Raw genomic sequence first — 6,602 nt, forward strand, 5'->3', positions numbered from 1 at the left:
ACTTTTGAACTTATCAAGGGGTTCCTTGTGGCGTTCAACCTGACTTATCAAACGGATTCCCATCCCCGTTTGTGGCGTCTTCCTCATACCAAGGTTCGTGCTTGGCTAAGCATTGGGTCGCGGTTCTTCATCCCCAATTTTGTGTGTTCTTGGTGGCTGTGCCATATTTGGTGTCGGGTTTCATCACAGTGTTGGTGTGGTTCGTATCAACACACAACATCAAAGAGTTATCCAGAATATGCATATATTCAACAACCAATAGTAATCCTTAACATGTCGATCATACATCATGAAAAACAATGACTCCCACTGATCAAATACATCTTTGGCTCCCAACAATCTAAACAAGAAATGACTTCTTAGTACATACGTTCAGGTAACTCGTGTCAGTGTAGTCGTTAGCATGTTGTTTGTAAGTGCGTGTTATGATACTAATAGAGGACTCCACAACTTTCTCACTACATATGGAACGTCATCATCATTAATGGAGCAATAGTTCCGAGAGATAGATATCATTGCGATATTTATCACATAAGTTCAGTAAGTTCACAATAGAGTCAACTACTCTTAACACTAAAACGGAATATCGCAATTGTAATGTACAATCAATGTCCTCGTAACACGCCACACACTCTACCTTCACATACGAGGATGTTGTCAATGTCCATGCAACACCTAATCACATATAACTTCCCTTACCATTATACTCACTTTGTATGAGAGAGGAAGTTGTAGGTGTTCATATGACATTTAATTACAAAATAGCTCCTCCTAGAATCATGAATGCTTATAAGTGGATTTAATCATCCATGCAGCCTTTCCAATCGATATCACTAAAACCAACTACTATATGTCACAATGTTGGTTTGTCGATTGCTAACACATCCTTGGTACCATAAGGATGACAACTCAAGTACCAATCCAGCATGCCTGTAACAGATATCACGATAGGAATGTGTATACTTGAGTAAGCCCTAGGCTGCCTTCAATAAGCATATATGTGAGATAATCTCAAACTTGATCTCTCGTCATTACTAATATCATGGACTTTAGGCCGTTCATAACACATCACGGTTTAGACTATTTAAATATTCTCAATGAAATCGAAACATTAATCACTACAATAGTTAGTCAATGCAAACTATGAGACAATTCAGTCTACCGTGGATCTCATCACGAAGAATCTAAATTTTTAGACCATACAAGGTTAATCAAGAATTCTTCATCTGACAGATATTATCAAATAACAGCTTAATTTGTCTCCAAAATAGATCAAAATCATAAGATATGAGCAATGTACTATATCAAGTGACAATATAACATATCTTGATGCTCCCACTGATCTCTCATATAGTGTTGACTAACGATAATGTTTCGAATTGACTATTTTGAGAATTACAGTAATCACTATCTTGATGTCCTGCCTCAAAATGGATTTAATGCATTGAACTCGGGTGTCCTTTAAACAAGAATTTAGTTCTTGCATCCTTATATATTGATTTCCAAATTGTCACCACTTTACAACTCAATAATAGTAATGAACAAATTCATTATTATAGTGGAGACTAGCTATAGGCTTTAATTCACCTTACTTTAACCATCAAACAACTTATTCTTAAAATGAACCACCATCAAGAAAATCTCCCAATTATTATGGGATTAAGCCTAAACTTTCACGCTTGATCATAGCTTGGAAATCATGAAATAACCATATCAATTCTCCAAATAAGGATTAAGAACTACCAATGACTATCGATTAGAAATTTAGAGGTATATATAATTAAACTTATCTCGTGTATGGAATCATAGGTTTATCAAACTGTCTCGATCCTTTATCTTTATTTCTCCGCATATGGAGTTTCTTACAATAATCTGGCCAATTGTAGGTCATCAATAATAAAAGCGGAAGCAACAAAATGAGGGATAAATCCAATTATTCCCTAAATAAAATTTTAACCCTTGTCTAATGCCAGCTTAAAACTCCAACATAGATAACTTTATATACTTATAAAAAATAATAGCTAGAAGAGCCATACATATTAAACTTGATATTCTCAATAAAACACTTAAATGTTCATCTTCTCTCATATGATTAAAATCCAAGATTGTCAAATGCCTCATAATATTAGAACTTCTGAAATAGCCTTAGATGTAAATTCTTATTCAATCACAACATTCATGAGGCTATTCAGAATAAAACGATATGATCCATTGAGTCTTAGAATCTTGAGTGTTGCTGCGAAAGACTTATCTCACATTGTCTCTTTCGAAAAACAACTAACATGGTTGTGAATATGGAATTATATTTGTGATTATATTAGTCCATACAAGATTCAAATATCTCTCCCACTTGGACCAATATAATCAACAAACTCCATATTAATCTCCAGCATGTAATATAGGCAATCAAATAAATTATGTATGATATCATATCGATAGGATATGTATACTACACATAATTTGGCCTGAGAGACATTCAAATATAATAACAACCATCAAACCAAGATGCATGGAGTACAACAATTAAGACTATCTACCAGTCTTGTTGTGTCCTTGTCACTTCGAGAAACAATACACATAAAAAAGTGACTGCATATCATTATGCATGCATGGTTTAATCCCTTAGGTGTTTTCCACTATAAAGCTTTCTAAACACATAAAAGCTTTCAAACTTTGATGAGTCAAAACTTTGAGAAGACTGTGCTCAAGATAATAATGCATGAGAGATCTTAATAAAAGAGTGATAAATACTCGATATCTCTCAAAATTTGTATGCATAATAGATTAATCATTGTGGACAATTGGGTTGTAAAACTATTATCAATAATTATGATAGTCATTAGCGATGAATATGTGTACTGAGATTGAATAAGTCAAAAGACTTATATCCTCTATTCTTTCCATTTCTCATCCAAAATTGTAACTAAGTTATCAAAGTCACTATACTGAAAACTTTGTTCAGACATAAATCAATCCAAAATTTTTGCCTAAAATATAGCTTAGCTATCCTCAATTTTACTAGCAACAACGATATGATATCGAGTACATATGCATTAACCCATTATCTTGAATTCACTATATTTACAGACATTCACAATTAACACAATCATCTCTTCGGAATAGACAATGACAATCATACATCCATTGTAATATTGATCCAAAACTTGTCAACTTATGATCTATGCCTTATCTTGATCCTTAAGCATAAAAGTATTGTAATAATTGATTCATTAGTTCCACCGAAACTATTTCAAGACACAAAACCAACGTACTAGTCTCCTGAACTCATCATTGTGTAGCAAACGTAGGAATATCACTTTAGATGCCCAAGAAAAATTCCTAAGTGATTCCACCCTCATAAAATTTGTCAATAGGGATCGATCGACACATATATACCTTACTAAAACCAACTGACACCCATCGCAATACTCCCACCGAGCATGCAGTAACTTGGCATCTTTGAATTCAAATGATTTCAAGATTTAACAATTTCGAGGCCTAGTCCAATTTTCTAATTAGAGATCGATATGACAAGACATATTATAGTCCCATTCGATAACTAAGCGGTAGAGGTTTTAGGATTGCTTAATACTAAAAAAAAATCATAGAGCAGTGCCACTATGTGAAAACAAGGATTATGCAATCTGCACGTTTTCTTAGCTTTCTCAATGATCTATCAACGAAAACGATCATGACATGTTAGAGTCGTTCAAACAAAACATATGACTCTTACGCAGGTAAGGACAACTACTTTAAATATCATAACCAAATTCAACTAATCCACTACCGATAGGGTAGAAAAAATTGTGTGGTTCATGACATCTAATGTGTTTCCTTCACCATCTAAGCATCCTACTTTACAGTAAAATCATCGACAGGATGACTAAATTGCATGTATGGATCTTAGTTTTTAATTGTGATTGATACGGGAGAAAAGTATTTAACATGAATCACAATTTTCGACAATTGACATGTGAAAACTTACGATAGGAAAGCACAACACATTCAATGAAAAAATTTAATCTCATAATTATCTAATAAGGCCGATTGCGCATTTTTGTATTTCTAGCAAATTTTATTACCAAAAATATTAATTAAATATTGACAATAATTTTTATAATAAATGCACAAACCATGACCAATATCTTATTACACATTTTCCATAGTATATGCCCCGAAAGAATTCATAATAATAACAACAATGAAATTCACAAAAAATTATCAAAATCACGAAAGGCATATATATAACAAAATTATGGAATGATAAACAAATAAAAAAAATGGCCTTGTATGAGATTAAATTAATTAACGATACCTTAAGTTGCAGGGCCTTCGTCAAGGTTCCAAGAGTGTTGATGAGTATTACAAGGAGATGGAGATGGCTATGATTAGAGCCAATGTTGAAGAGGATCGGGAGGCAACCATGGCAAGGTTTTTGAATGGGTTGAACCGAGAGATTGCTAATCCAATTGAGCTACACCATTATGTGGAATTGGAAGATTTGGTGCATATGGCAATCAAAGTTGAGAGGCAGCTCAAGAGGGGTAGTACAAAGCCAAGACCGAGCCCACACCATTCAAGTGCAACACCTTGGCGGTCGAACTATCCAAAGAAGGAAGAAGACCAACCTACTTCATCCTTTACACCAAAATCAGCCACCACAGCCACGTTCCCTCAAGGTAAAACAGCCCCTACTTCGTCCCATTCTAGTGAGATAAAATGCTTCAAATGTCAGGGGCGAGGACACATAGCTAGCCAATGTCCAAACAAGCGAGTTATGGTAATTCGGGATAATGGGGAGATAGATTCCGAAGAGGAGGATGATCTTGATGACATGCCACCATTGGAGGACGCTTCTATGGGTGATGAGGAGTTTGGGGCAGAATCTGGTGAAATGCTTGCACTAGTCACAAGACGAGCCTTAAACTTGCAAGCAAAAGAAGAGGAAGAAGAGGTGCAGCGAGAGAACATCTTTCACACTCGTTGTCATTTGAAAGACAAGGTATGCAGTGTTATTATTGATGGTGGTAGTTGCACTAACGTTGCTAGTTCTTCCATGGTTGGAAAGCTGGGGCTCCCAACGCTTAAACATCCTTGTCCATACAAGTTGCAGTGGTTGAATGATAGTGGTGAAGTGAGGGTTACAAAACAGGTGCTGGTATCATTTCGAATTGGCAAGTATGAGGATGAGGTATTGTGCGATGTGGTTCCCATGCAAGCTGGACACCTCCTTCTAGGAAGGCCTTGGCTATTTGATCGGCGAGTCCAGCATGATGGCTTCACCAACAAGTACTCATTCACGTTCCATCGACGAACAATCACTCTAGCTCCATTGACGCCAAAGCAAGTATATGAAGACCAAGTGAGGTTGCAAAGATTGAGTGATCAAAAAAAATTGAGTGAGCAAAAGAAGGAGAGTGAAAAGATGAATGAGAGTGAGAAAAAAAAAGAGACAAAGAGAGAAAAGGGTCGAATCAAGTGAGAGAGAAAAGAAAGAGAAGAGTTCGATCAATGAGGGAAAATTAGAGAGAAAACAAAATAATTTTTATGCAAAAAAAAGTGAGGTTAAGGAGGCTCTTTTAAACACTAACCAACTTGATGCTAACAAGCAGGTTTTTGATCCCGGTGATTGGGTATGGTTACACATGAGGAAAGAGTGATTCCCAGCACAAAGACGTTCCAAATTGCTACCTCGAGGAGATGGGCCGTTTCAAGTGCTAGAAAGGATCAATGACAATGCCTACAGACTCGATTTACCAGGTGAGTATACTGTTAGTGCTACTTTTAATGTTTCTGATTTGAGTCCTTTTGATGCAGGTGACGATTTGAGGTCAAATCTTTCTCAAGAGGGGGGGAATGATGAGGACACCAAGACTAAAAATCCAAGTCAAGTTCCAGTTGATCCAAGTCAAGAGGGGAGGAATGATGAGGACACCAATTTAGGGGCTTGATCAATATTTAGCTTCCTGTAATGAGTCTTTTTATTTGTTAATCACGTTTTTTTATTTAGTCTTTGTTTATTTTGTGAAAAGTCAAACACTTGACTTGTGTGAGTCCAAGAGTCCTTTTTCTTTATTTTTCAGTTTTTATTAGGAAGACAAAAGGCTTGTCTTTAATTTCGGTTTCCATTAGGAAGACAAAAGGTTGTCTTTAATTTTCGGTTTTTAGGAAGACAAAGGGGCTTGTCTTGATGTAATTTTCGGCTATATAATGCCTTGAAAACATTTGGAAAAATCAGATTTGGATGAAATGAAAATTTGTGAGTTTTCTTCTTGAGTTCTTGAAGAGACTATCCGAACTTATCAAGGGTATCCCTTGTGGCGTTCAATCCGACTTATCAAACGGATTCCCATCCCCGTTTGTGGCGTCTTCCTCATACCAAGGTTCGTGCTTTGCTAAGCATAGGGTCGCGGTTTACCATTCCAAATTTCGTATGTTCTTGGTGGCTGTTCCATATTTGGTATCGGGTTTCATCACAATGTTGGTGTGGTTCGTATCATAGAAGTTGGGAAGTTTTGGGATGGTTTAAGGTAAGGTTTTGAGCTTTAAAATGGTGTAAAATCTGGGTTCGAAGGGGAGGGCCGCGGCTCTGTTCTAGAGCG

The sequence above is a fragment of the Humulus lupulus genome, chromosome 9 (assembly GCF_963169125.1).
Source record: "Humulus lupulus chromosome 9, drHumLupu1.1, whole genome shotgun sequence".
Classification (NCBI taxonomy): Eukaryota; Viridiplantae; Streptophyta; class Magnoliopsida; order Rosales; family Cannabaceae; genus Humulus; species Humulus lupulus.